The sequence below is a fragment of the Heterodontus francisci genome, chromosome 22 (assembly GCF_036365525.1).
Source record: "Heterodontus francisci isolate sHetFra1 chromosome 22, sHetFra1.hap1, whole genome shotgun sequence".
In the NCBI taxonomy this organism is placed as follows: Eukaryota; Metazoa; Chordata; class Chondrichthyes; order Heterodontiformes; family Heterodontidae; genus Heterodontus; species Heterodontus francisci.
The window spans coordinates 51623641-51644982 of NC_090392.1; the positions used below are offsets into that span (position 1 = coordinate 51623641).

At 43.8% G+C, this 21342-nt stretch overlaps 1 protein-coding gene across 8 annotated transcripts in view; it reads left to right on the plus strand.

The window, feature by feature from the left end:
• pknox2 (pbx/knotted 1 homeobox 2) overlaps nt 1-21342 on the plus strand; it is a 435336-nt gene that overhangs the window by 164545 nt on the left and 249449 nt on the right. The window contains exon 1 of one of the 8 annotated variants that reach the window (XM_068053845.1): nt 13341-13364. The exons of the other annotated variants lie outside the window; for them this stretch is intronic. The gene's annotated coding sequence lies outside the window, so the exon portion shown is untranslated. Of the gene's footprint in view, nt 1-13340; nt 13365-21342 lie in introns of those variants that run through there. 8 annotated transcript variants of the gene reach the window in all.

Below are 21342 nucleotides of genomic sequence, written 5' to 3' on the forward strand. Positions count from 1 at the left end.
AGTGTTATAAGGGATCGTGGGGAATCAGTACTCAAATGGAGACCTCGTGGTGTCTGTGCACCCACTCAAGTTTATCTCATTTCCTGTCACTTCAGTCAAGCATCTTGGAGGCTAAGGATGCCCAACTTACGTAACTGAACAGGAGGCAACTGCACTCTCCAAGTCTCATTGGAGATGGCGATCTAGTGACTGCTCGTAAAACTCATGAGGCACCCTTCATTTTAAAGTGTGTTTGGACAGCAGGAATAAGGTGTTTCAATGGCTCTTTAAGCATATAAAAGGGTTTTGTTCAGGCTGGTATATTCCTGTTTTTTCTTTTAAGTTGTTTCTACCTTGCCTTTTCTGCCATCTCATCCCCCATTCCACCACATTTGCCACTACAAATTTCACTTGGTTGCGGGGTAAATGCAACCTGCCTGTAATGATTCGTCCTCCGCTTTCTTTTTTTCCTCTCTTCCCTATGGGGAAGAGCCATCCTAATCAACCTCCAGGCCAAAGATGTGGTGCGATCAAGAGTTCAGCCATTGGGGATTCATTAAGTGCTGGCTGCCTTGCCCTATGTGTTGATAAAGGTTTTTAATAAAACTAGCAAGACCCCGGTTTCCATTCCCTATCTGATGTGTGCTGCTGCATTGCTAAAGATGCTACAGTTGTCTTCAGTAATGGTGGGCTATATGAGGCATAAATCAACCAGGTGTCTGGCTCTTGAAAGCTGCCACCATCTTGCAGAAATGGAGTTGGAGGAGGGCAGTTCCCAGAGAATACCCTAGCTGGAGTTGTGCATTCCAGTTCCTTGCTGTGTGAGAAGGCACCACTCTGAAATTGGCTCCAACTGCCATGAGGCTGGAAACTGCAGTGTGAGAACCACTCAAAAGGTCATCAGAAACCAAACCGGAATATGCTGGAAATGTATAGCAACATCCGTAAAGAGACGAGAGCAAAATTTTGGGTATCCCCCTTTGTTGTAACAGTTCTGGTAAAGGCCAACATCGGAAATAACCACCTTTTCCCTTTTATAAGTGCTAACTGACCTGCTCTATATTTTATTTCTATGTTTTCATTTCAGATTTGCATGTACAGTTTTCTCAACACCTGTCCCCTATTCCCCCCTCCACACACTTTACCTAGTTAAATTTGGGGTTTAGTTAGTTTGTTGTTAAATGAAGGTAAATGGCTGATGCCAGCATGTCATCCTTGCTTTGGTACATCGTGTCTGTGGTACATCATGTCTGGGAAGTATGCATCGCTGATGTCCCTGAGTGCCCATCATCAGATGCTGCACTGAGAGAGGACCTGCTGCTTTAAAGAACATAGTGGGCAATGCACCATCCACACACCAGATGATATCATCAGTGTTGACCAGTCTGGTTCGATGATGGAGAGGTGGTGTGTGTCCAGGGTTTGGAATGCAAACCGTCACAATGAAAATAGCAATGTGTTTGATCTTTTTCTTAAAATCAGTTTTCACACTTGGAAGGCTTTTTTTGTGACAGTTTTGTGTTGTCTTTATAATCTGATGTTAAGTTCAGAAAGTTGTCAACTGTCGCACTTGACAGTTCCGTCTGCCCTCTTGGGCAGGCGTAAAAGATCCCACAGCACTATTCTGAGGAAGAGCAGGGGAGTTCTCATTGGTGTCCTGGCTAATATTTATCTCTCAACCAACATCACTACACAAAATAGTTTATCTGGTCATTATCACATTGCTGTTTTTGGAAGCTTCCTGCACACAAATTGGCTGCTGCATTTTTTTACTAACAGTAGCTTAAACGATGACCTGCTGAGAATTTCTAGCACTTTCTGTTTTTATTTCTGATTTCCAGCATCTGCAGTATTTTGCTTTTATTCAAAGATACTTAATTAGCTGTAAAACGCTTTAGGATGTCCAACGTTGTGAAAGGCATTATATAAATACAGGTACTTTCTTTGATTGCTCATCCTGATTGAATAGATTTCTTTTTGTTAGCTTAGCCTCCTCCTCCTTTCTCTGAAAAGGTACTGGGACTGCTCAGCAATTTGCAGTTTTATGGGCTGTTGTTTCCCCTTCAACATCTCACCTACATGACAATCATTCCTACATGAGTCCTCAGGGTGAGTGTTGGCAGGCTGTTTTGACTGTGGAGGGAAAAGCATTCAAGGCCTATCTTCTTCTCATCAGGCACCTGCGTGCACCCAGGTCAATGTTGAAATCTTTTAGCGTCCAAAAATGGGAACATGGCAGGCTTTCCCTTTAATAGGGTGATGTGGTCAACTGCAACACTCCTTTTCTTGCCCTGGCACAGTTCAAGGCTTGAATCTGGGCCCTTTGTGCTTTGTGTGCTCAGAGACTGAGGCTACTGAGCCAAACTGTGAGGCTGCTTTACATTTTTGAACAAAACTATGGACTTCAAAGTCTCAGATCTGAGCCAAGAGGGAGGAGGAAGGAACCCAATAATTAATGTCAGGCTCCCTGACATGTGACAAGTTGAGGGGTGGTGGGGGCATGCATTGGGTGATCAGTGGTGAATAAAATATTGCTGCTGATTTTGTTCCAGATTGCTATATGATGACGACTGTTGGAGAAGTGAATGGTTAAATAGATTTTGTGTGAGAAGAGTGTTCAATACTAGAATAGTGCCAGGTAGCATTCACCCTTGATATTTTTAAGGGAATATCTGAATACTACTGTGAAGCTGTGATTTCTGCATTGACGAGGTCACCATGAAACCATGAGAAATACTTTCGGAGACTTTTTTTTCTAAGTGGAATTGTTCATGGAGTTTTGTTTATTACTTGATCACCTCTGGGTTGTTGCAGATCGGCTGCACACAACTTGCGTGGCTGTCTTGCTCGCGGGAGTCGAAATGGTAACACGGGATATTTCTGTGGGCCTTGCACCTGGAGATTTTAAAGTTTTGAATATAGTGGACCCTGGCCAAGAAGTAAACTCCTTGATACGATAAAAATGTTTTCTTTAAACATGTTCTTGCAGACAATCAATTACCAGCATCCTGTGTTTGTGACATCCTAACCCTGGCTTGTTAAAACCAAGTGAGGATTAGCTGGCTAGGCAAGCTCGGTTTTGTCTTCATAATGCTAGTTGAACACTATTTTGTTAGTGGTGCTTTGGGGGTGGGGAGAGCAGCGCATTGTGGGAGCTGGAATGATACAACAGCTGCAGAGCAGCTGCTGGCAATCCCTGCTGGGGCAGAATGTAACCCTCCTCCGGGGGTCAGTGTTATGGTATGTCTGTCGCCGCGGCAACCAACCAGAGGTCCGCATTCTCCGAACAATTCTGCTTCAGAGCTGCTTCTCCAGTTTGTTCAGCAGAAGGGAATGTGGCATGTGTGTACAAGGAGAATAAGGGTAGTCTGTCAAATAGGGATGAGGCCCAACAGGAAAGTATTTGTAGTTGTAATGCTCCCTGGTCTGGGGCCTTAAAAATATAGAACCTTTCCCTGAAGCATCCACCACTGGTTACTGTTTTAAAGTAAAGAAAAGAAAGTTTGCTTTGGAATTGTTTTCCTCAGTTCTTCCCCTTTCCCTTCTCCCATCTATCTCTCTCTCTCTCTCTCTCTTTCTCTTTCCCTCTCTCAAGCTCTCTCTTTTTTGCACTTTCTCTCTCGCTCCCTCATTCTCCTGCACAGTTGCACAGCTTATTCAGCAGTGTTGCCACACTTGTCTGTGTACCTTTAATTTTGTTCTCACCAGGATGTGTCTTTTGCTCTCACTGTGCATGTTGCAACTTTCCTTGCCACCATGCTTCCCACCCTCTCACTTGCCGGAAAAAAGCTCATTAATCCAATGCTCTTGTTGGTTGGTGGTAGGGGAGGGAGGAGGCATGTAGGTTGGTATCTGAATAAATGTACCTATCCTGTCCTTGATCAACCTGTTGGAGCCACGTTTGCTCGGCAGGGAAGGATATTCATCTTCGTTATCCTCAGAACGGGAAGCAGGTGGGGAAAGTATGAATGCCAGTTGAGATGGCTCTGAGCTCTGGTGTCTTGGTTGGGATGCCAATGCTTTAGCTCCTGCTGATTCACACCCAACAATAGACTGGCTTTTAAATCTGCAAGATTAAGTCCCCTCACTGGGATCAAATGAATAAACAACTTGTTTCTATTTACTGAGATTTTGAGCAAAATTTCTGAGAATGTTTTTCTATTTTGTATCTAATTTTTATTAACGCATGCCAAAATATGTATTCTCTAGGGATGGGTGAAATTATTGGCTCAATTGCTTGAGGGCTTGACTCCAGTTAGAGTGTTTGGAGGGTAGGAGGGGAAGGAGGAAGAGCTTATTCACCAACACCAACAACCTGCATTTATATAGCTGCTTTAATGTAGTAAAAAGATCCGAGGTGCCTTACAGGAACAGTTATGAACCAAAATTTGACACTGAGCCACATGAGAAAATGTTTGGACCGGTGGCCTCAAGCTTGGTCAAAGAACTAGGCTTTAGGATTGTTGTAGAGAGATAGGGTGATGGAGAGGTTTAGGAGGGAATTCCAGAGCGATCCTTTTTGGTTAGCGTGTGTTCCCTGCTCTTTAGTAGGAGGATGTTGTGGGCAGTTTTGTAGCATGTGTCGTACTTGCCTGCTGCCGCCATATAGTCTGTGATGGTGAGCAGCCTCCTGCAGGGATCAAGAAATGGGGATCAGTGTGAAGAGCAGTGTAAACAATGATGTTTATACCATCCCTTGGCAGGTGGCCAATTAACCTATTGACTGGCTGTCACAAAAGATGCTCAGTGACCAACTACTGGCCCAGTGATACTGCCCCTTTCCCCAGCCCTGAAGGAGTTTTTAAAACTTGAGGGCTGGGCTGACTGTTACTGAACTATAGGAACATAGGAGTAGGTCATTCAGCTCATCGAGCCTGCTCTGCCATTCAATACGATCATGGCTGCTCCTCCACTTCAATGCTTTTTTCCCCACACTATCCACATATCCCTTTATGTCATTTGTATTTGGAAATGTCAATCTCTGCTTTAAACATACTCAATGACTGAACTTCCACAGCCCTCTGGGGTAGAGAATTCCAAAGATTCTCAACTCTCTGAGTAAAGACATTTCTCCTCATCTCAGTCTCCCTTACTTTGAAATTGTGTCCCTTGGTTCTGGACTCCCCAACCAGGGGAAACATCTTTTCTGCATCTACCCTGTCTATCCCTTTAAGTATTTTGTAGGTTTCAATGAAATCACCTCTCTTCGGAACTCTAGAGAATACAGGTCCAGCTTCCCCAATCTCTCTTCACAGGACAGTCCCACCATCCCGGGAACAAGTCTGGTGAACCTTCATTGCACTTCCTCTATGCCAATAATATCCTTCCTAAGGTAAGGTAAGGGGATCAAAACTGCACACAGTACTCCAGGAGTGGTGTAACCAAGGTTCTATACAATTGAAGCAAGACTTTGCTACTCCTGTGCTCAAATCCTCTTGCGAAAAGGCTAACGTACCATTAGCCTTCATAATTGCTTGCTCAGTGACTAGGAAACCCAGGTCCCTTTGCAGATCTACACTTTCTAATCTCTTACCATTTAAGAAATACTCTGCACATCGATTCCTCCTACCAAAGTGGATAACCTCACATTTTTCCACGTTATCATGTTCTTGTCCACTCATTTAAGTCTGTCCAAATCCCCTTGAAGTTGCTTTGCATCTTCCTCACAACACATTCCCATCTAGTTTTGTGTCATCTGCGACCTTGGAAATATTACATTTGTTCCCCACATGATATGAGATCACCTCTTTATGTAGCTTTGCTATTATGTTCAAATGTGCACTGTTTTGTACCACAATAAGAAAGACCTGCAAGTGCATGTGCTTTTCACATCCTGAGTGTCTCACAGTGAATTAATGCCTTTCTGAAGTGTAGTCGCTGCTGTAATGTAGACAACATTTCAGCCAGTTTATGCACTGCAAGATCCCACAAACAGCAATGAGATAAATGATCACTTTCTCTGATTTTTGGGTGTTGATTGGTGCCAATCTGGGAGCTGAAAACATGATTGGTTTTATTTGCTTCATATTCATATGATGGATGGTCCCAGCTTACTGGATGCCCTATCGAACCTCCTTATTCAGGACATTGATGTTGCCTGCCAGTAGTGACCTGCATGGTTATGCAGTGGGAATAGATTGAATAATCTTGTTGAAAACTACGCATAAGGATTTAATGGCACTATTTTTCTGTGTTTGATAACCTGTTGTAGATATTTTTTAAACTACTTTGGGTATCTTGATGTGAGATCAGCCATGATCTAATTGAATGGCGGAGCAGGTGGAAAGGCGATGAATGCCCTACTGCTTTTCCTACGTATCAGTGGCTCATTTAAGTGCATGTGGTATGGAGCAGTAAGGTCCTGAGTTCAATTCTCAAACAGCTGATCACAGCCAGGGTGAGGTCCGGCAACTAACCTTGCCTGTCTGGGCTAGCAGTGAAATATCAGTCAGGTTTCTGCTTGATTGCTTTTCAGTGCATGCTGGAGGAAATCTTGTCAAGGATAAAATCAGGGTTTTTGAAACAGTTATGCACATGCTGGGTGCACTTGGGTACCCGGCCCAGTTGGCCATTATATACCTATGAGCTTTGACAGTGAGTATCAGCAGTTTGTTCCACTATTGAGCATATCATGGCTGAGTTATGTAACTCAGCACCCATGTATACACACTTGCTGTAATGTGGATTCCTTGCTGACCCTGCCTTCACTGCCGTCTAATCATAAAAGTTTCATAGTTTGGAGAGTTGAAAAGTATGATAAAATGTCACGAATTTTCTATGGTAGTGAATGGACCTAAAAGGAAAAAGTAGTTTTTTTCCAATTTAGTGATGATGAAGGCTTCAGTTATTAAGGTTACTGATATATTTTCATTAGCAGCTAAGTTAATGTCAGACCTCAGACCATGGTTCCAAACTTTGTTCGGTTCTAACCACTGCCGAAGGTGATTACCTTTCTTGAACCAGGACTGCCTGGATTAGATGGAATTGATTAGTTGGGAGCGTGCAGTAAATTGAACAGGTAGCTTACCAGGAAAATGCAGCATGTAACTAAGGAGGTTGCTGTGGTAAAATCTGTCTCTTTTCATTTAACCTTTTATTACCAGTCTGAGGGCTTGTTATGTAGATGTGGTCATTACTGGGTGATTGATAGGGCAGAGTGCAGGACAAAGGTCAAAGGGTCTGCTGAGACTCTCAATTGTACAGCTGATGGGGCTGGTCTGACCCAGTTACAACAGCTTGCGTTTACATAGCGCATTTAACATAGTAAAACTTTCCAAGGTGCATCACTGGTGCGTTATCAAACAAAATTTGACAGCAGGCTGCTTAAGAAGATATTAAGATAGGTGAAGTGGTAGGTTTTAATGAGCATCTTAAATGAGGAGAATGAGGCGCAGAGCCTGAGGGAAGGAATTCCAGAGCCTAGGGCCTAGGCAGGTGAAAGCACATCCGCCAGTGATGTAGCGATTAAAGCTGTTGTTGAGAAATAAGTATTTTTGGTATTTGGAGAATATAGATTTAAGATAATTGACAAAAGAGGGAATGGGGAGATGAGAAATGTTTTTCACAGCGAGTTAGGATAATTTGGCATGTATTGCCTGATAGGGTGATCGAAGCAGTTTCAATAGTAACTTTCAAAAGGGAATTGTATATGCTTGAATAGCTGGAACTCGCTGCCCACGAGGGTGGTGGAAGCAGAAACAATCAATGATTTCAGAAGAAAATTGGATGGGCACTTGAAGGAAATAACATTGCAGGGCTATGGGGATTGAGTAGGGGAGTGGGACAGACTGGATTTCTCTGCGGAGAGCTGGCATGGGTTCTGGGCCAATTCGTCGCCTTCTGTGCTGTAAATGGTTGACTCTGTGACTCAGGCAGTGGGAATAATTGGGTAGCCCTTTGAAAGAACCAGCACAGGCACAGTGGACCAAATTGTTGCCTTCTGTGCTGTATGATTCTATGATTTTTTTTAAATGAGTATTTTATACTTTTTTTTAGAGGGAAGGATTATGCCTATTTGCGACCAATTGGTGGTTATTGCCCTTTGGAACAGGGAAGAGTTAATTAGGGTGTCCTTGAAGTTGACATGGATCCAAGTTGATGCTGTTGGACATGGGAGATTGAGTGGATCCTCTGTGATAGATTGAACAATTCAGTCCCTGACGCAGGCAAGTTAACTGTGCCCTAGAGTAGATAATTAGCCATCCAGCTTTTCTTGTTCCTGAGGTTTACAGTGGATTCTTCACATTTAGCTCCAAGTAACCCAGTAAGCCAATACTCTAACAGGTAGAGTGACTGTAGTTAGAAACTTCCAAGTAATCTGTGCTGTTAAGATGCAAAGATTTAGCTGGTTAAACTCCAGCAGTACCCTTGTGCACCCTTGGGAGGAGGTTGCCCCTAAATCTTGGTTCTCCTGAAGCCCAAGTTCCCTGGGCTTCAATATGACTACATGGAGGGCATGCACACTCTCTGGCCAAACAGAAACCACTAAAGTGGGTGTCAGTAGTTTGGTTTGGAGTATCTTGAATGTTATAATGGGTTTTCTTGGTGTTAGAATTAGTGAATTACATGAGGGATTTGATGTTGGAGAATGGAAAAATACTTTCCATATTTGGTGTTGAGCTTCAATTACTCCGAGATCAATTATAGCAGAGATCAGAAATTGAGTAATCCCTTCTCTTATTACAAAGCTACTCCAAGAAGGATCTATTATCTGGTTTCTGGTGCTGTGGAATCCAGCCCCTCGCGTTGCAGAGCAGATTCCACAACATTAGAGTAACCAGCATTCATACAAATGTAGCTGTGGATATGAGAGTGGGACGAGGAACAGAGGTTCAAACTGACGAAAAGCAAACTAAGGGCTGATCTGAGGAAGATGTTCCTTACAAAAAGAGTGATCAGCCCTTGGAACAAGCATCTGGGTAGGGCTCAGAGGTGAAAACCTTGGAATCATTTAATGGGAATGAAGGAATCTTTCTGGATGGATGAGGTGACCAGCTTCCCTCATTCTTCTCTGTCTGGAGGTATAGTGGTCATGGCTTTATTTCAGAAAACCTGAAGCCCTTAATGATTACCTGGAAAAGATCTGTATAGGCTAATAATAAGGTATGTGCAGCCCTGGCCTAGACTGTTGCACCAAGTGTACCTCCTGCCGCTCCCACTACCCAGGTAGAAGAAACGGTGGCCTCGTCTTCCAGTTTAGCACCTTACATTAGCTACTGAGCAATGGCTGTGGAAGCATTGCCTCAAATTGTTCCTTCAGGCAGGTTAGCTTTTGGGTAATTCCAGAGGCAACGTTGCCACTCAGATTTCCTTACAGCACAGCCTTATTTCTAGGCTGCAACCAGCAGCTAGGATTGCCAGCTCGGGTTGAATCTATTCACAACTTCTCACTTCTAACAGGTCTGTATAGTCAGACAGCCTTTTTTTTTTTAACATTTTAAATATTTCTACAACTAATGCATAAAACTATTCAAAGAATTTTTTTTTTTAATGCCCTGATGATTTTTCTCTCAAGTTGCTCGCAACAGTGTCCCAGAGATTAATCTTCAATTCTTGGAGACTTTACTGCAATCCTAGAGGATTGGCAATCCTATCAGCAGTGTTTGTGTCGTGTTGAAACAGTATAGAGCTCCATCCATGCTGTAGCTCCCAAGTGTCCTGTATTGGGCAGGACAAGCAGAAAGTCATTCGCCTGGCACTGTGATGCTGAATATGTACTGCTAGTTTGATTTATTACCATGACCGAGCTCAGCTGCTATTTCTGCAGATCAGTGTGTTTTCTGCACGCCAGCCCTGCTTCTTCTGGTTCTTGCTTCCATGGTCATAATTTGTGTTCTCCTGCTAACTCAGCAAATGAAGGAGCCTTGGATTCATTGCTGATGAAGTGGTGTTTACCTATAGAGAGAAAACTTGCATTTATATTGTGCATTTCATGATCATAAGACTTCCCAAAGTGCTTTACAGCCAGTGAAGTACTTTTGAAGTGTCGTCATTGTTGTAATGTAGGAAATGCTGCAGCCAATTTTGCACACAGCAAGCTCCCACAAACAGCAATGTGATGGTGACCAGATAATCTGTTTTTGGTGATGTTCGTCAAGGGATAAATGTTGCCAGGACACTGGAGAGAATTCTCTGCTTTTCAAAATAGTGCTGTGAGATCTCTTATGTCCATCTGGAAAAAGAAGATGGGGCCTTGGCTTAACTTCTCATCCAGAAAATGGCACCTCCAACAGTGCAGTACCCCTTTTGTAGTGCAGTGGAGTATCAACCTAGATTTGGTGCTCAAGTCTCAAACCGGATTTGAACCCACAACCTTCTAATGTGTTGCTTTATTGTGTAATTTGTAGGTTTGATTGAAAATACAATGGGAGGAATGTGGTTGGCTCCCTGTGTTTACAAGAGCTGGTAGTCTGAAACCAACACATATTTTCTTGGGTCTACAATGCCCTCGGATCTGGTTACATTGGGTGATTTATGCTAAGGCGTGTAGCAGACAGAGCCCTTGGTTACCAGAAATGCTTTATTTATTTTCATCTGAGCCCTGAAACCCTCGGAGATTGCTGCACTTCTCCAATTCAGGCCTCCTGTACATCCCAGATTTTAATTTTTCCACCATTGGCGGCTGTGCCTTTGGATGCCTAGGCCCCTAAACTCTGGAATTCCCTCCCTAAATCTCTCTGCCTCGCTATCTTCCTTTAAGAGTTTCCTTCAGACCTACCACTTCGTCTTTTGCAACATAAAATAAAATGCAATAATCTTCTGGAGAAAGAAGAGAGAAAATGCGCATTTGTATTGCACCATTCATATCCCAAGGACACCGCAAAGCTTTTCATAGCCAATGACTTTTAATGTGTAGTAACCATTACATAGATGAAAATGATATGTAAATGAATTTGTCCACTGCAAGGTCACACAAATAGCCAACATGATGAATCACCAGCTAATCTATTTTTGATGGAATTGGTTGAGAGATAAATATAGGCCAATATACCCAGGAGAACTCACTGTTACTCTTTTAATGGCACTGTGGGACTTTTTACATCCACTTGAGCAGGAAGACGGGACCTTGCCTTAATGTCTCATTTGGAAGATGGCATCTCCAACAATGTGGCACTTGCTCAGTAATGTACTGAAGGATTAGACTAGACTATGTGTTAAGTGCTGAAGTTTTAACCAATTTGATAATTTGGGGTTTAGAGTCCTGTACTCTTGATTTCTAATGACCTTGATCTCCTCTACTCTCTTGAAGGCATTGACTTCTGCTGATATGCAGTCTCATTGGCACTGATAACTTTCCCAAGCAAATATTCACCCGTGTCAGCTTACACAAATGTGCATTATTTTTAATCAGCCAGGAGCTGCATTCCATGGGAGTGCAGATTGTACAATCAGCTCTGTAGTCTTGTAGTTTAATCTCCAACCCAACCTTCCTTTAAACACCAAGTTTAATCTTAAATCTTGGCAAACTGCTGGACCCCTGGTAGCATCACAATTGAGCTAATCCTGTGCTCCTCTGACATCTACAGGCATACACCAGGCGGATGGCTCTGATTTCCCAACATGCCCCTCCCACTACACCCTTCCAGCCCAGGGCACTCATGACAATTCTAGCACTGAGCACCATTCAAGCTGAGATCAATTATCACCACATGATCTGGGGATAGAACCTGGGACCAATCCGCTCTGTATGGCATCATGTCACGTTGACTTGTGCATTTATGTTTTAGTTGGGAGGTACCGGATACTCTTAAAGATTGATCTGCCTGATTATAGATTTGTAGGAAGTGTCTTCAGCAACATCTGCTCACTGTCTGTCAGTGGAGCTGGATGCTGAAAATGTTGGGACTCCTGAGAGTTTTTGGTGAAGAGCTTTGAAACTCTTGTGACTCGGAGGCCTGGAGACATGGATTTAATATGACTCGCTGCCTTGATATTTGAGTGGGGTCTCCTGGGGACCCCCACTATAATTTGACTGGATTTGTAGGCACTCTAAGACTTTGAAGACTTGTGCTGTAGCACAGGGCATAAACTCATTTAGGGAAAAAAAAAGTATCCCCTGGTACAGCTGGTCTGAAACATTTGCTTTACGATGTGTGGTGATGAGGATTCACAGAAGTGCGATGAACAGGATCCTGTTCAGAGACCAGTTTATGGCTTCTGTGTACTACTCATTTTTCTCTTTGCTCTTGCAGTGTTTAGTGTGTTGTTTGTTTATTTTGTGTATCTGATTTAGGGTGTTGGGCATTTATGTTGGCTTGCATTTACTTGTGCATGTTGTTTTGCACATGTGCATGTTGGTTTGTTTTAAGTTTGTGCGTTTGTTGGTTTACGTTTTTGCATATGTGTTGGCTTCTGTTTTCTTGACTGTTGTGTGTATATGTGGGTTGTATGTGTATCTGTGTGTGCATTGAATTGTGTTATGTACACTGTAGGGGATGGGTTTTAAGGTGTGTGTATGCCTTGAGTGCTATGTGTTGGATTGGGGGTGTTGTGTTGAGTAAAGTTTGTGTCTATAGGGGTTGTGTATGGGTTGCAATAAGTTATATTTTGTGCACGTGTGTGTGGGGGCAGGGACAGGGGCGGTGTGGGTTGTGGATATGGCATGTTAAGTTTTGCGTGTGTGTATCTTGTGTTTGTTGGGTTGGGTTAAGTTTTGTGGGTTGTGGTTGTGGTAAGCTGGGTTTTGTGGGTGTGTGTGTGTTGGGGTATGTGCCGTCTGAGGTTTTTGGAAACTTGCAAAATGATCACGTGATTAATTTAATTTGACATTTACATCAGAAATGTTGAATTACAATCAAACAGACTTGTCCCTTTTGTGGCTTATCTGTACTGTGGTTTAAAATAATGTGGATTCTGATCCTCGAGACAGATTGTCTCAATTTATCTTTTTTTGGCAAGGAGTGATTCCTGTGTGTTCATTTGCTCCTTGGAAGCTACATTTGAAGTTTATGCTGTTGGGTGTTATGGCAGATTGGTCGTATAAATAATCTTTTTCTCTTATGACTGTGCTGCTTTAAGTTGCAGGGTTCCCCACGGCCAACCCCCCTCTCATGATCAAATCCATGCCAAAATCATGCAGGAATTAATCCAGTGTCTGCAGCAGTCCAGCATAAACTTGGCAGCATAAAACTTGTTGCATTGTGCAGACTACACTCTCCATCTAATATTAAAGCTCCTGATTGAATTCCCCATTCTGATGGTCCAGTGGCCATGTGTAACAAGATAGCCCCAGGTTCAGTCATTGGGCTGCCTGGGATGTGCTCATCTCAGCTGAGATGACCCTGCTGTTGTCCCTTGTGTCCCTGCGTTAAAGAAGAGAAGATTCACCAGATCCTGATCAACATCCAGTGATCCCTGCCATGGGTGCTTGTAGCTGTAGCCATTGGGTAAGCCAACTTAACTGTGAAACTTTATCTCTCTCTTTCCCCCTCCCCACACTCCCTTTCTCCCACCGGGCAAAATATTTGACTGCAGAAAATAATAGTCACACCAGTGATGTGCCCTTACCTGATGTGCACAAACAGATACGCACATGCACACACTTTCTTAGTCCAATGGAGCTGAGGCCAATTGTAGCTCCCTTATCACAGCGCCAGCTTAGTCTAATCCTGGAATCGACCTTGGTCTGCATGGCTCAGCTTCTTACTGCCACAACCAGTATAGCCAGTGGAGTGGGGAAAGAGCCATAGAGTCATTTATGGCAAAGAAGGAGGCTATTCGGCCCATTAACTCCATGTCGGCTCTCCGTAGAGCAAACCAGTCAATCCCACTCCCCTGTTTGATCCCCGTAGCCCTGCAACTTTATTTCCTGCAAGTACCCATCCAATTTCCTTTTGAAATCATTGATCGTCTCCACTTTCACCACCCTCGTGGGCAGCGAGTTCCAGGTCATTACCATTCGCTATGTAAAAAGGTTCTTCCTCCCTAAATAGCTGGGTAAGTATCTCAGGTGAGGAAAGCTTAAAAGTTTAAAGTTTATTTCAAATGTAGTAAGTAGTTTTTTTTTTAGGGAGTTCTGTAGTAACGAGGACCAGGGAAGAAGGGCCCTAGAGTAACTGATATTATGCAACATTAAGATCTTCCAGAAGGTTTAATTTAATTTAAAGGGTTAAGTCATGGCAGGAGAGCTCAAAGTCGTGGTGTGCTCCATGTTGGAAGCCGGGAACAATTCCAGTGCCCGGGACCAGCATGTGTGCAGGAAGTGGTTCTAGCTGCAGCTCCTGGAAGTCTGGGTTTCGGAGCTGGAGTGGCAGCTAGTGACACTGTGGAGCATCCACGAGGCAGAGAGTATCGTCGATAGCACGTATGGAGAGGTGGTCACACCGCAGGCTCAAACCCCCACAGGCAGGAGGGGAATGGGTGGCCACCAGGCAGAGCAAGAGGACTAGGCAGGCAGTTCAGGAATCTCCTGTGGCTATTCCCCTGCAAAACAGGTATACTGCTTTGGATACTGTTGGGGGGAATGGCCTCTCAGGGGAAAGCAGCAACAGCCCAATTCATTGCACCACGGTTGGCTCTGCTGCACAGGGAAGAAGGAAAAAGTGTGGGAATGCAATAGTTATGGGGATTCAATTGTAACGGGAATAGATGGGTGTTTCTGTGGCCGCAAAAGAGACTGCAGGATGGTATGTTGCCTCCCTGGTGCTAGGGTCAAGGATGTCTCAGAGCAGTTACAGGACATTCTGAAGGGGGAGGGTGAACAGCCAGTGGTCGTGGTAGACATTGGTACAAACAACATAGGTAAAAAAAAAGGATGAGGTCCTAAAAGCAGAATATAGGGAGCTAGGAAGTAAGTTGATAAGTACAACCTCAAAGGTAGTGATCTCAGGATTACTACCAATACCATGTGCTAGTCAGAGTAGAAATAGCAGGATATATCGGATGACTGCATGGCTGAAGAGATGATGTGAAGGGGAGGGTTTTAGATTCTTGGGGCATTGGGACTGGTTCTGGGGTAGGTGGGACCAGTACAAACTGGACGGGTTACACCTGGGCAGGACCGGGCCTGATGTCCTAGGGGGTGTATTTGCTAGAGTGGTTGGGGAGGGTTTAAACTAAAATGGCAGGGGGATGGGAACCTTTGCAAGGAGTCAGAGGAGGGGGGCATCAAAGACAAGAACAAAAGACAGTAAGGGGAATAAGAAAGGTGATGGGCAGAGAAATCAAGGGCCAGAATCAAACAAGACCACAGTGAAACATAGTGGGAAGGGGACAAGTAATGTTAAAAAGACAAGCCATAAGGCTTTGTGCCTTAACGCACGGAGCATTCGCAATAAAGTGGATGAATTAATCGTGCAAATAGATGTAATCGGGTATGATATAGTCGGGATTACAGAGACATGGCTGCAAGGTGACCAGGGATGGGAAATGAACATCCGGGGATATTCAGTATTTAGGAAGGACAGACAAAAAGCAAAAGGTGGTGGAGTTGCATTGTTGGTTAAAGAGGAAATTAACATAATAGCGAGGAAAGATATTAGCACTGATGATGTCGAATCAGTATGGGTAGAGCTGAGAAACACGAAGGGGCAAAAAACATTAGTGGGGGTTGTATATAGACCCCCCAAATTGTAGTGGTGATGTTGGGAATGGCATTAAACAGGAAATTAGAGATGCATGCGATAAAGGAACATCTGTAATTATGAGTGACTTTAATTTGATTTGCCCAATCTATATGCAGATTAGTCACAATACCATGGAGGAGGAATTCTTGGAGTGTATACAGGATGGTTTTCTGGACCAATATGTTGAGGAACCAACTAGAGAACAGGCCATCCTAGACCGGGCATTGTGTAATGAGAGAGGGATAATTGACAATCTCGTGGTGCGAGACCCCTTGGGGACGAGCGACCATAATATGATGGAATTCTTCATCAAGATGGGGAGTGACGTAGTTGATTCTGAGACAAGGGTCCTGAATCTTAGTAAATGAAACTGTGAAGGTATGAGGCGCGAGTCGGCCATGATGGATTGGGAAACGTTACTTAAAGGGATGACGGTGGATAGGCAATGGCAAACATTTAAAGAGCGCATGGATGAACTGCAACAGTTGTTTATCCCTGTCTGGTGCAAAAGTAAAACGGGAAAGGTAGCCAAACCATGGCTTACAAGGGAAATTAGAGATAGCATAAGATCCAAGGAAGAGGCATATAAATTTGCCAGGAAAAACAACAGACCTGAGGATTGGGAGCAGTTTAGAATTCAGCAAAGGAGGACCAAGGGATTGATTAAGAAGGGGAAAATAGAGTACGAGAGCAAGCTTGCGGGGAACATAAAAACTGACTGTAAAAATTTCTGTAGGTACGTGAAGAGAAAAATATTGGTGAAGACAAATGTAGGTCCCTTACAGTCAGAAACAGGAGAATTTATAATGGGGTATAAAGAAATGACTGAGCAACTAAATGCATAATTAAGGAAATGGCCCTAGAAATAGTGGATGCATTGCTGGTCATCTTCCAAAATTCTATAGACTCTGGAACAGTTCCTACAGATTGGAGGGTAGCTAATGTAACCCCGCTATTTAAAAAGGGAGGTAGAGAGAAAGCAGGGAATTATAGACCAGTCAGCCTGATGTCGGTAGTGGGGAAAATTCTAGAGTCCATTATCAAAGATTTTATAGCAGAGCACTTAGAGAACAGTGGTAGAATTGGGCAGAGTCAGCATGGATTTACGAAAGGGAAATCATGCTTGACAAATCTACTAGAATTCTTCGAGGATGTAACTAGTAGAGTTGATGAGGGGGAGCCAGTGGATGTGGTTTATTTGGACTTTCAGAAGGCTTGCAACAAAGTCCCACTTAAGAGATTAGCATATAAAATTAAAGCGCATGGGATTGGGGGTAGTGTATTGCGATGGATAGAAAATTGGTTGGTGGACAGGAAACAAAGAGTAGGGATAAATGGGTCTTTTTCCGAATGGCAGGCAGTGACTAGTGGGGTACTGCAGGGCTTGGTGCTATTCGCAATATACATTAATGATTTCGATAAGGGAACTAAATGTAATATCTCCAAATTTGCAGATGACACAAAACTGGGTGGGAGGTTGAGTTGTGAGGAGAATGCAGAGAGGCTTCAGGGTGATTTGGACAAGTTGAGTGAGTGGGCTAATGCAGTATATGCAGTATAATGTGGTTAAATGTGAGGTTATCCACTTTGGTAGCAAAAACAGGAAGGCAGATTATTATCTGAATGGCGATAAACTGAGAGAGGGGAATATGCAGCGAGACCTGGGTGTTCTCGTACACCAGTCGCTGAAGGTAAGCTTGCAGGTGCAACAGGCGTTAAAAAAGGCAAATGGTATTTATTTATTGATACAGCACTGAAACAGGCCCTTCGGCCCACTGAGTCTGTGCCGACCATCAACCACCCATTTATACTAATCCTACATTAATCCCATATTCCTACCCCATCCCCACCTTCCCTCAATTCCCCTACCACCTACCTATACTAGGGGCAATTTATAATGGCCAATTTACCTATCAACCTGCAAGTCTTTGGCTGTGGGAGGAAACCGGAGCACTCGGCGAAAACCCACGCGGTCACAGGGAGAACTTGCAAACTCCGCACAGGCAGTACCCAGAATTGAACCCGGGTCGCTGGAGCTGTGAGGCTGCGGTGCTAGCCACTGTGCCGCCCATAGCAAGAGGATTCGAGTACAGGAGCAGGGATGTCTTGCTGCAATTATACAGGGCCTTGATGAGGCCACACCTGGAATATTGTGTGCAGTTTTGGTCTCCTTATCTGAGGAAGGATGTTCTTGCTATAGAGGGAGTACAGCGAAGGTTTACAAGACTGATTCCTGGGATGGTGGGACTGGCGCATGAGAGATTGAGTCGGTTAGGATTATATTTGCTGGTGTTCAGAAGAGTGACGGGTGCGGGGGGGGGGGTGGAAGGGGTGGGGATCTCATAGAAACCTATTAATTCTAACAGGATTTGACAGTGTGGATGCAGCAGGGATGTTCCCGATGATGGGGGAGTCCAGAACCAGGGGTCATAGTCTAAGGATACGGGGTAAACCTTTCAGGACTGAGATTAGGAGAAATTTCTTCACCCAGAGAGTGGTGAGCCTGTGGAATCCGCTACCACAGAAAGCAGTTGAGGCCAAAACATTGTATGTTTTTAAGAAGGAGTTAGATATAGCTCTTGGGTCTAAAGGGATCAAAGGGTATGGGGCGAAAGCGGGAACAGGTTACTGAGTTGGATGATCAGCCATGATCATAATGAATGGCAGAGCAGGTTTGAAGGGCCGAATGGCCTACTCCTGCTCCTATTTTCTATGTTTCTATTCGCCCCTGCAGCTCTTGCCCAAAAGCTTCAATCCGTGTCCCCTTGTCCTTGTACCATCAGTTAATGGGAACAGTTTTTCCTTGTCTAACTTATCTAAGCCTGTCATAATCTTGTACACTTCTATCAAATCTCCCATCAATCTCCTTTGCTCCAGGGAGAACCCCAGCTTTTCCAGCCTAACTTTGTAACTAAAATCCCCCATCCTTGGAACCATTCTGGTAAATCTCCGAGAGGGAAAAGCCCAGTACCAGGAACTGTGCCTTAACAATCCAAGGTCATCAGGCACTCTTACTTTTCCTCCCTTTTGTGTCCTACCTTCTCCTCTGATGTCCTGTCATAACTGCAGCTGCATGCCACTATTTTTACTGAAGCCGGGTGGCTGTCAAAGTACTTTCTCACTGTGTGCAATGAATGGATCATTCCCTTCTCACAGCTGCTGTGTGTATCCAACGCCATGAAGAGGAGCAGGCCAGCATACATGAAGGATTGTTACTAGAGCAGCATAAAATGAAGTATTAGATGTGCTCCAAGCTGTCAGCTGTTAAGTGGGAGTAGCACATGATTTGACATTTCAGATCCTCGCCCTGGTTTTGATATAGGGGGAGGCTGTGGGGAACTTGTCATACTTGAAATTTGTTTCAACTTGCTGTAAGTCTAAATTGATGCAGTTATTGAGAACTTTGAATGGAAGTAATATACTGACTGGAATGAGCCATTTTCTAAATTGTTTTGCCCTAATTCCATCCCTAAACCACTCTGTCCCCCTCGCTCCTTTAAAACACTCCTTAAAACCTGCTTCTTTGACCAAATTTTTTTAGTCACCCATCCTAATATCTCCTCCTTTGACTCACTATCAACTTTTGACTGATAACGTCTCTGTGATGCACCTTGGATGCTTTACAATGTTAAAGGGGCTATATAAATGCGAGTTGTTAATGCTTGTTTGGCCAGTCCTCCCTTTCCTTCCTGAAGGTGACAGCTCTTAGTGAGTTGTAATTTCAAGGATGGTAAGAGTTCTCCTGCACCTCATCCATGTGCCTATTCTTGACCCATGACCTTAGACTGTGAGTGTCTGAAGACTGTTTCACCATCACACCAAGTGTCGTGTGCTTGTTGAAACGAGCATACCCTGTCGGGGGTTACTGGGCAGCAATTAGGATTGGAAACCCTGGCTGGTTTTCCTCTGTACAGGTTCTGAAGTCAAGTGTAACTGCAGCTGGGATTGGCTAACACAGCACAGGTAAGGGATTGAAACTGGGACGTTCCTTTTCTGTGGAGCTAAGAACCACACCGTGTATTGCATATACCCATTCAGCAATTGGATTGGACTTTGCTCTCGATAATTCCGACATTACAACAGTGACTACACTTCAAAAGTTCTTAATTGTAAAGTGCTTTGGGATGTCCTGAAGTCATGAACCGTGCTATATATATGCAAGTCTTTCTTTTATGCTTTTATTACCAGATTGAATCATCCTTGTGCTGGTGAACAGATGGTGATACACACAGTGCCAGGAGTAAGGATCACACCATTAAACCAGCATACGACATGGCACTAGATGTTTGCCATTCCTGGAAATCATTTAAGATTCATGCAATTCCACGGATAACTCCCCTGATACCTCAGTTAGTAAATGTTATGGCGAGTGTAGAACTGAGCCATTCCAGATAGGTTCCAGATTTTATTCCCCGTCTGAGTTAGCTGATTTCTATAATTGTTCTGGTTAGAGAAGGAAAAATCAGGCAGGCTCAGAAAAACTTGGGGCTTGTGTATTTTGTGTGAGGGCAGGATTGGGCTCGGCTGTGATGCCTCATTTGGTTGATTTAATCTGCTACTCCTGTGGAGAATGAGCATTAGCCAAGATACCGGAGGTCACGCTGTCTGTTGAATCTGCACTCCTTGAGGAGGTGACACGCGGACAAAAAGAAGTGATTGATGATAGAAGGCGTTGAGCAGCAAATCATTCAACTCTGATCAGTCCCAAGGTAGAATGAGATCCAGTATTGGACCATTTGAGCTCATGAAAAGCTGGTTGAATTCCATCTCTCCCTGCTATGGTGATCAGAGCCTTCTTCAGTGCAGTGATCTGTTTCTTTGCACAGTGTTTGATGAAATTTCTTCCTAATTGTTCTTCATTATTTCACTGATTTATATACCAGTGTGATGGGTTACTGACCTTTCTAATCCCAAGGTCTCCAGATAAGAGAAATACTTTCTAACTGCAAGAAAAACAAAGACGCCTGCCTACCTCCACATTTCTGCAGCTTCTGATATTTATAATGGTAGTACCTTTTCCCCCTATTAAAATGGAACTGCTGGATCTGTTCAGAACCAATGTAATCTATATCTGGAAGATTGGTGGGGAGATAATTTTGAGCCCCAACAACCTTTCTAGCTTGACAAAGCAAGTTTTGTGCACCATTTGTAAGTTGGTGGATGTTCTTTAATGTGGGAGGATGTAGTGTAACTCATTTAATAATGTACACCATCCTTCTTATACAGACCCAGAGAAGCATGCTTTCTCTTGGTGTAGGAATGCTTACCCTATAAATCACAATCACAAGGAATATGAATATGACTGGGACCTGATGACAGTGAATTGTGTGATGGGGGTGGGGTGTTTACGTCTTTACCAAGATCCTGAGCTGTAATTTTTCCTTTTGGTTCTTTTCCACTAGGCTGACCTTTTCAAACTATAAATATCATGCTGGAAGTCAGCAGCCAAACAGAAATTAGCATCTGTCTTCAGCAGCGAGGGGTCAAATAATTATTTTGCAGTCACAACCTAACTTTTGAACACACTTGCCTCTGCTTTTCCAGCTTTAATGAGGACCTGCTCGTGCGACGTTTCAGACATCCTGTCAAAACTGAGCCTCTCAGCTTTCTGTTGGGTGTCTTTTACCAAGGTGAAAGGTGCCCACAGAAAAATGAGGTTATTTCATGGCTCTTTCAGGCACCTTGTTTCTGGCAATGGGTGAAGAGGTGCAGTCAATCTGCCTGCTCGTCTGAGGGTTAATGGCCAGACTCTCACCATGTGTGTCTTTGCCTTGAGCACTGGAATCGCAGGCTGTTGTAC